Genomic DNA, 10,040 nt, shown 5'->3' on the forward strand with positions numbered 1-10,040 from the left:
AGCACTATGAAATTCTGCGTCAGGGTCCAACATTTTCTGCTTGTTCTGCTGCCCATCCCCACAAGGATGGGTTCCACTGTGTGAGACTTGAGTATTCAAATCAAAAAGCGGCCTGTGTGCTCTCTGATTAACCTTAATATGGCTCTTGTGCCTGTAATCTCTGCCATGTATCTTGATTATCTACTCATTTGTGCCTGAATAATGATTTGGAAATGAGATTAGAGATGACAGCCAACCTGCCACAGTGGCCCCTATACTTGTGATCTAATAATGCCTGAGCTGTCGGACGATAATGAAAGTTTGTATTCTTGCCATGAGACCCCTCACTATTTTTTTTTCTAATGACCTGGGATCTATGCGGAGTCCCATCAGTGACTGTAAGATCTGGGCTGTCTTCTAAGAGAATGGGCCCTGTGATCCTTTGTTCCTGCGTAGAACCGTGGAAGGGGTGGTTGTAGGAGGGATCCGCTCCGTGCCATTAACTCGTTCAAATCCCCAAGCCTCGTGCAGGGATTAGCCCCACAGTCCTGTGTAATTGTATATATTAGCATGTCAATGTGGAATTCAAAGCAGATGCGTTGTTCTGATGCATGATTGTTATCCGGAGTCCTATTTCAGGGTTAATCATGGGGAGGTTAATTGGGTTAGGTGAGATAATCTTCAAGTGATTTCACGATCACTGAAAATCTTGCAAGCAAGGCTTAGAAAAATTATGAAGACCTAAACAAACAGAAAATAGGCATGCACACAAATCATGCATGCAAGCTGTATTTTTGGAAGAGTGTTGCTCTAAGGCTGGAAAATCATGTCCTTATTAATTGTGTTTTGAAACGATTCTGCTTCGTACATGAAGAACAGGACAACAGCTAATTTCCATAAGGTGGACCATTGCAGGATGTCTTGGCTTAACTGTATATTTCCTGGCGATGGCTCTCTGACAATAATTTCCTTTGCAGCACCTTGTCGGTGGTCCTCAGCCAGCCTGCCTGTCTTTGATTAGTGCATTATTTCCCTTTTGATGAGGGTTCTGGGTGACCGATCGTTGCCAGGCACCTGAGCAGTGAGCAGTGGTGGAGAGCAATTACCTGTGGAGACATAGAATGTCATGGCACACACACACACACACACACTTCCTGTTTCCCCCGCTGTTCTTTCTTTCTAGATCACTGGCAGCTTAAGTTCAAGCTCCACTTTATTGTCATATGTGTTTAGAACACAGTGAAATGCTTGTGCTCTGGTTCTCTCTGCCTTAAGACAAAGGGACACAAGGTCAAAGGGACACAAGGACACACCACCCCCCCAAAAAACACTACAGACCTACATAGACTATGTACACATGAATTCATACATACAGTACACGATAACACAACAATGTAAAGTACATATGGTTGCATCAGCTGTTCAGCAACCTGACTGCCTGTGGAAAGAAACTGTTACTGAGACGGGTGGTGTGTGGGTTAATGCACCGGTAACGTTCTTTAGATGGAAGGAGAGACAGAACATGAGCGGGGTGGCTGGTGTCCTTAATGATGTTTTGGGCTTTCCTTTTGCAGCGAGAGGTGTAAATATTATGGGGTTGTGGTAGTTCCATGCCAGTGATTGTTGCTGCTGTCTTAACAGTCTTTTGAAGCAGTCTGCAGTCCTGAGCAGTCAGGTTGCCAAACCACACTGGAACCCAGCCTGTCAAGACCCTCTCAGTGGGGTCCGCGGTGGTGTAGCGGTCTAAGCATCGGCTTTGTGTCGATGCAGTTGCCCACTGGGGACTGGGGTTCGCGCCCCGGTCTCGTCAGATCCGACTATGGCCGGACTCGATGAAGCAGCAATAACTGACTACGCTGTCTTGGGGAGGGGGGCGGAGTCGGCTTGTGTTCGTCACATAAATGCGTCTCTGGGTGGGTTGGAAAAGCAGTGGTTCGGCCTGGATTCGCCTTGTCACAAAAGTGGTGAAGCGACTCCTTCGAGACTGCCGGCCGGAGAGATGCAGTTGGCGAACGCTTGCAGTACGAGGGTGGGTGTTTGAACTAAAATAGGGATCGATTGGCCACTAAATTGGGAGAAAAAAGGGAAAAATAAGAAATAACTTTATATTAAAAAAAAGACACTCTCAGTGGTGCTGCCATAAAAGTTCATAAGAGTTTTGGTACTCATACCAAAACTCTTGAGACGCCTCAGAAAATACAGTCTCTGCTATGCCTTCTGGAGGCTGCAATTGGTGTTGAGCGACCATGTGAGGGAGTCTGTGGTGTGTAACCCGAGAAATCTTAAAACTGTCCACAATTTCAACAGACAAACCATTGATGGAAATAGGAATGGGATTTCCTCTGATCTTTCTAAAGCCAACAATGATTTCTTTTTGTTTTATTGACATTTAGAAAGAGGTTGTTGTCATGGTACCTTATGGTTAAATCTTCCACTTCCCCCCTACAGGCCTTTTCATCACTGTCATTTATTAGGCCAGTCACCGTGGTGTCATCTGCAAATGTAATGATGCTGTTGTCATTATTATGTTTAAACCACAAGAAATAATCCAGCTGACATGGAAGCGAGTTTTTCTCTTTAATGACCTCTGCTACACATTCTCACAACGCATGCACCCCCCCCCAAAACCCCAACAGTTGTTGCAGTGTGTATACAACACCCCCCCCCCAAAAGAACACAGAACTTGTGCATAACTGAATCCTTATCAGGATTGCTGAACAACTATAAGTAGGATGCCCTTGAGGCCTACAAATGGAACTCTGTGACATAGTCCTTTAAGTAAGCAGGGTGGGCCCTTGCTCAGACTGGCCGGCCCTCCTCAACTCCTGGCCTCTCCAAAGCAGCTGTGGAGGCACCCAGAGTTTGACCCGGAGCATGGCCCATCACTGAGTCTGACTGGAGGCCAGGAGGAGATTGAGGAGGCTGCAGGTCAGGAGCTGGTTGTGGTTGCTAAGGTGCTGGTGGCTGTAGGGGCTGAGGAGTATGAGGGGGGCCCCCTGTGGCTCTATATGTGCTGGCACCAGTGGAGGAGAAACTGGTGGTGGTAGGACCACCGCTTCCTTCCATGGTTTTTTCGCATTCCTCAGTCTTTTGGCATGCCAGTGAGCTCCGTCGCTAAGCATGAAAGTGGCTGGTGCCAGCTGGCAGCCAACCTGGAAGGGCTGAGTCCAGTATGATGCCATGTTGTTGGCCTGATGATGCCTACGGGCTCGGACCCAGTCACCCACCTGGATAGCAGTGCCCTTGATCCTGTATTTCCGGTCAAAATACTGCTGCATGTCTGTTTACGGAGGCTTTGGCCCGTGCCTGGGGACTGCCCGCTGCAGGTGCTGCCATGCCTTGTGTCTGCCCAGCGGCAGTTCCATTACTTGAACCAGCATGAGGCATGCTGGAGAGGCTCCAGTTGTGACGTGCTGGCATGCCCTGTAGTGCATCAGGGTTTGGTTGAGTGCTGTCTGAAACACACACCCCTGAGCCAGGTGCGCTCGGCTGTCGTTCTTCAAGCCCTGATTGAACTGCTCAATGCCTCCGTTTGCTTGTGGATTGTAGTACACCACGCAGATGTGTTTTATTCCTCTATCCCCGAGGAACCTGGAGAAATCTGCAGAGGCTGGGGCAAAATAATGGGCCACAGACATCGCCCCAGCATGAGAGTTCATCAGACACTCTAGCAAATGGAATGAGCTCCTCAGGAACCTTTGCTTGCCATCCAGAGCGTATGTACATGTGTAACGTGGTCAGTATGGGGTCACGCTCTGATTCCTGTTGTAGCTCCTCCAGTGACACCGCTGGCTGTATTGGTGTGTGGAGCATCTGGATGAGTTCAGGTTCTGTGTCATCGCCTGGAGAGACAACTGGTGTGGGGGCATCAATAGAATGTGAGAGTAGCTCAGCGACCACATTGTCCCTCCCAGGGGTACATTTCAGCTCATAATCATATTGCCTCAGGCGTTCACCCCATCTGTGCAGATGCAGGGGTTTATGGCCCGGGCTGACAGCCTGATGCTGTCAGCAATGCAGTCAGGGCCTGATGGTCCATTCGCAGGATGAAACACCGTCCGTAGAGGTAGAGGTGCCACATCTTGTAGGCCCAAACACAGGCGAGCGCCTCACACTCATCTACAGAGTAGCACTGTTCTGTTGGTGTTAAGGCTCTGGAGGCAAAGGCTACAGGCCTCTCCACCATGTCTTGTACCTATGACAGGACGGCTCCAATTGCACGAGCTGAGGCATCACAGGTGACGATAGTTGGGCAGTCTGGATTGAAGTGGGCCAAAACAGGGGGTGTTGTGATATGGGCTTTCAGTGTTTGCATGGCCTCTGATTCGACACATTTATTGAGCACAGAATAGATTTTTGTTTGCTCAAGTGTAATTTCTTTTCAAAATATCATGTATGTGCTTGCAACATATATTTTCCTGTGCGCAAAATCTCTCATTGTGCGCTCAAAACCCATCATTGCTCGCTCAGGATACTGGCACAAATGTAAGGCCATACAGCTGCTGCTGCTCGGGTTTCGGAACATTAAGGAACCGTACACCCACCACGTGCGGACTATCCGCGTATCTGGGGCCGCTACGGCGTTGCCCACAGCAGCGATGTTTTAGGTGCACCATGGCACACCAGAAGAAATGGGTGAAAACGGCAAACAATTACAACAAACTGCTTACTTCCAACGTAGTCTAGTAGTGCATCCGATGTCTGACTTCCGTTTGCTGCGGAGCTTCCGCTTCCGCTCGGGAAGGGCTAAAAATAGCTCTGGACGCTGCCCCGTTGCGAAAAAAATCCTTTGTCCCTCTACGCCGAGACGGTGACGCAGGAGCGCCATTTTCCTCTTGTCGCGAATATCGTCGTAGCCCAGAGCGCCCAGGCACACCGTGAAGCTATGGAGCCAAGTCGCCCACCGAGCTGGATTGAGCTCCGGCGGGGAAAGGTGCAGGTGGGGGTAGACTCAACTCTGCCATACTCGTCGGCAACGTTATTGTAACGATCACGGGTGTGTAGACTCGCTAGCCCTCGGCTAACGGGTCGGACCCTTTAGCTGGCTGGTTAGCGCAGTCGCCCGTGACGTGGCACTTCCGGGTTCGCTTCCCGGCTGCCCCTTGAATTCGCTACATTGATGCCAGCAGTGGGTTGGGGAGACCGTGAGGGGGCAGTGTAACGACTCGCTAGCCCTCGGCTAACGGGTCGGACCCTTTTTAGCTGGCTGGTTAGCACAGTCGCTCGTGACGTGGCACTTCCGGGTTCGCTTCCGGGTTCGCTTCCCGGCTGCCCCTTGAATTCGCTACATTGGGGCCAGCAGAGGGTTGGGGAGACCGTGAGGGGGCAGTGTAACGATCACGGGTGTGTAGACTCGCTAGCCCTCGGCTCGCCGGTGACGTAGCACTTCCGGGTTCGCGTCCCGGCTGCCCCCTGAATTCGCTACTTTTTAATCCAGTCGGTACGGGAGCGCGTGTTTCCGTTGTCTTTGGCTCTAACTGGGGCAGTGTCTGCTGTCTGTGTCCAGGCTGAGCAAACCAGACGAGCCACTCGTCACCACACGCGGAAGAGGAACAAGGAACGTCTGCAGACGTACAAATGACTTACCCCTTTACTGTGACGTCACGGTTTGGTTTACGCCTACCTCTCACGGTACGGCTTGGCTTGGCTTGGCTTGGCCTGCGACTCTTCTACAATTGCAAGTTTCCTGCTATCAAGGGGAAACTTGTTTGGCGAGCAGAATTCAGCAGCTGGACTGAAAACACGGCCTGTCTTTTCCACGAGATGTTGTCTGCTGCATAAATGCAGTGCCTGTGGAAATGTGCACCTCTTCTGCCTTGCAGTCTGAAATATTTCCCCACCTTTGACGTATTGCTGTATAAACTACAAGAAAGGGGTTGTTTAAAAAAAGGTGTGTATGATAACTACGTTGTATCCTCCTCATATTCTTCGTATAGTATCTTATAATTCTCTGATCCACGTTCAATGTTGTATTCTGTTAATTGTGTGAACACAACATCCATTGCATGTCTGTCCATCTTGGGGGAGAGATCCCTCCTCGGTTCTTCTCCCTGGGGCTTCTTCCTATTTTTTTCTCCCTGTTAAAGGGTTTTTAGGGTGGTGTTCCTTCTCCGGTGTGAGGGTCTAAGGACAGGATGTTGTGTTGCTGTAAAGGCCCCAGAGGCAAATGTGGAATTTGTGATATTGGGCTGTACAAATAACACTGACTTGACTCTGCCACACATTCTCACAACGCACGCGCACCCCCGCCCTCCCCAAAAAACCCCAACAGTTGCCACAGTGTGTACACAACAGTCATATTTGGCAACACAGTCATGCGTAAACAGACTGAACGATAGGGGACTGAGACAGCTGCCCTGAGGCGCGCCGGTCCTAAGAACTAATGTGAATGAGTATGTTTCACCTATTCTTACAGTCGGGGGCCAGCCTGTCAGGAAATCAAATAACCAATTACAGGTAGCGCTGGCCAGACCAAGACCTCCGAGTTTCAACACCAGTTTGAATGGTACGGTTGTGTTTAAAACAACATAAAAACATCATTCTGACATAGGTATTTTTCTTTTCAAGGTGTACTAAAGCAGTATGCAGAGCAAGGGAGTTAGTGTCATCTACAGATCTATTGGAACAGCAGGCAAACTGTAATGGGTCAAGGGTAACAGGAATATTACATTTTATATCAGAATCAGAAGTAGAATCAGAATAAACTTTATTGGCCAAGTGTGCCGATGCACACACACAAGGGATTAGACTCCGGTTTGCAGCAGCTTCTAGTACTTGTGTGTATCTCTCTCTCACACACACACACACACACACACACACACAAAGAAAACAAAACAAAAAAGCAAAACAGAAGAAATTGATGGAATAATAAACAGAATACTGGAAGCAAAGTACGTATGCATAACCGTTATGTTACCACGATACAAAGTTTTGTTATGATTGAATAATTACTAACTTATGCTTATATATGATTATATACTAATATTAGAACTTTATAACTTATTATGCTTATATATAATATGTACTTATATCATGTACTAAAAGTATATACTCTACATTTATTATCTATCATATAATTTTATACTATACTGTATACCTATGATATAATGAGTATAACCATGACCATGTCTTGGTTATACTCATTCGTAGTATATCGGTGGTTCGGGCATCTGATCAGGACGCCTCCTGGGTGTCTTCCTTTGGAGGTTTTCCGGCCACGTCCAACTGGGAGGAGACCCCGGGGTAGACCCAGAAGTCACTGGAGGGACTACATGTCCAATCTGGCCTGGGAACACCTTGGGATCCCCCAGCTGGAGGGCGTTGCTGGGGAGAGGGATGTCTGGAGTGCCCTACTTAGCTTGCTGCCACCTCGGCCCCACCCTGGAGAAGTGGCTGAAGATGAATGAATGAATGATGAGTATAACAATAACAGTAATAATTTGCAGCCAGTATACAGCAGTTGCATGTGTATTAACAATTGCACAGCGTTCTTCTATGTGACGTAACCAGTCTTTCCAGACACGTCATAATAACAGAGACCGGTGTTTTCCTAGCTGCAGGCACAATGGTGGTTTTCTTAAAACGCACAGTGACATGAATATCTGGATTTACACATTGTTTTATTTTTCTCCCCAGTTGTACCTGGCCAGTCACCCCGCTCCCAGAGCCGTCCCGGTCTCTGCTCCACCCCCTCTGCCGACCCGGGGAGGGCTGCAGACTACCACATGCCTCCTCCCATACATGGGGAGTCGCCAGCCGCTTCTTTTCACCTGACAGTGAGGAGTTTCACCAGGGGGACGTAGCGCGTGGGAGGATCACGCTATTCCCCCCAGTTCCCCCTCCCCCCCAAACAGGCGCCCCAACTGACCAGAGGAGGTGCTAGTGCAGTGACCAGGACACATACCCACAGACACGGCCAATTGTGTCTGTAGGGACGCCCGACCAAGCCGGAGGTAACACGGGGATTCGATAGGCAACGGATACGCTACCCGGACGCCCCGATTTACACACATTTTTGTCGTTCACAGAGGTACCTATGGAAACACAGCTAACTATGAGATGACTCTAGTTCCCTCCCTGTATCTTCCCTCTCTATAAGAAAGGCACAGAACAATTCCTGTTCTCAAATTGCCAGGGATGATATCAGCAGCCACAAAGGCAGCGTAATGTCATCACCGCTTATCAAGAGGCTGATTTTATTGGCCGGGCTCAGATGGGGCTTAAAGGTCGTGCTGGGCATACATCATAGTTAAAATGCTAAACACGGTGCTCAGTGTGATGTACTGCGGCCAGGCCCAGGTTGGGTCAGCCCTGCAGCAGCAGCAATGCACCAGAGAGGAAAGCGAGGGAGGTGCATCTCAGAGAGGAGCACGGTGCCAAATCCCTTCACAGGTACTGTAGAATGGAAAACGAGGGAGAGAAGGGGGGGGGGGACAGTTTTATGAGCTGAAAAGGAAGGTATAAAAACTCTTAGTGGTTTGATCATCTCAGTTCAGCTCTTCTCCACACACCATCTTGTCTGCTTTTATAGCTGCAAGCAACAATCGGGCACGTCTCCACTCAAACTGTCTCTGTCCTTGGCAGAAACCATCACTCCACATGACCAGTCCTGTCAGTAAGAGAAGAAGAGAAGAAAGGGAAGGAAAGGGGACAAAATGGGAGCCGTAGGGAAGGAAACACCACAGGGAGAGAGAAAAGGGACCGCAGGAAGGAGGGGGGAAGTGCTTTTGACCAGGTATAAAACAATCTTGTGTAACTTGGATAGATACTAGATCGCCATGGGCACTGCAGACGGGTGAGGTGAAACTGAAACTCAGGAGACCTAAAGGAGCATTAGAAGACGGCACCGACAGATGCAAATCTCAGGAATCAGGAACACTTTGTCATTTCACTTCATGCACTTGCATACAGGAGATGAAACAACATGCCGTGTCCCCCGGCCCACAGCAGCACAACACAAAGAGAACAACACATCCAACACTACAAGAACACACACACCCAAACTAAACAACAAAAACATCACTGCCCAAGGGAACGAACACCGGTCTGCATGGGCTAGCAGTTAGCCTAGCCTGCCCCATTGCTCTCCCAGCTGATCCAGCGCCAGCTCTCCCAGCTGATCCAGCGCCAGCTCTCCCAGCCATCAAACGAAGACAGAACTTAGACGCAGACGTGGACAAACGGTACTGGGTGAGGCCGCCGCAAACGTGAATTCGTGCCGCCATCTTCCCACACCGGTACTGGGTGAGGCCACAAATGACACAGGAACACAGGTAGATCTGACTTTCCTTTCCTCCCAGGCTGGAATCATGCATTTAAGGCCTCCGGTCGCAAAAGCTGTCCTTGTTGATTCAAACCGTGTATACTGGCCCCTCCCTGGACGATACAGGGTGTGGCCCTACAGGCTGCAGGCAACTACAACAAACAGCACACCTTCACTCAGTCATGTGGGAGAGTAACTCCGGCCGGCTGTCTCAGTGGTCAGTCCTCTGGAGTTGTACAATAGGTTTGCTGCTGGTTTTTCATGTCATTTTAGAGAGAGGGAGACGGAGGAAGGGAGGTAGACAGAGGGAGGGAGAGACGAAGGGGGACAGGGGGGAGAGAGTGAGGCAGAGAGAGGGTGAGACAGACAGAGCGGGAGAGAGGAAGGGAGATATGGGGGGAGAGGGAGTGAGGGAGAGAGCGAGACAGTGACACAGAGAGAGGGAGAGAAGGGGGACAGAGGGGGGGGGGGAGTGAGACAGACAGAGAGGTGAGAGAGAGTGAGACACAGGAAGAGAGGGTGAGAGACAGAGAGAGAGAGGGTGAGACAGACAGAATGAGAGAGAGAGTGAGACACAGAGAATGAGAGAGAGAGAGTGAGACAGACAAACAGACAGAGGTGAGAGAGAGAGGGTGAGACAGACATAATGAGAGAGAGAGAGAGAGTGAGACACAGGATGAGAGAGAGAGAGTGAGACAGACAGAATGAGAGACAGAGAGGTGAGAGAGAGACAGACAGAGTGAGAGAGGGAGAGTGAGACAGACAGAATGAGAGACAGAGAGTGAGTCAGACAGAGAGG

This window comes from Lampris incognitus, chromosome 6 (assembly GCF_029633865.1).
Source record: "Lampris incognitus isolate fLamInc1 chromosome 6, fLamInc1.hap2, whole genome shotgun sequence".
In the NCBI taxonomy this organism is placed as follows: domain Eukaryota; kingdom Metazoa; phylum Chordata; class Actinopteri; order Lampriformes; family Lampridae; genus Lampris; species Lampris incognitus.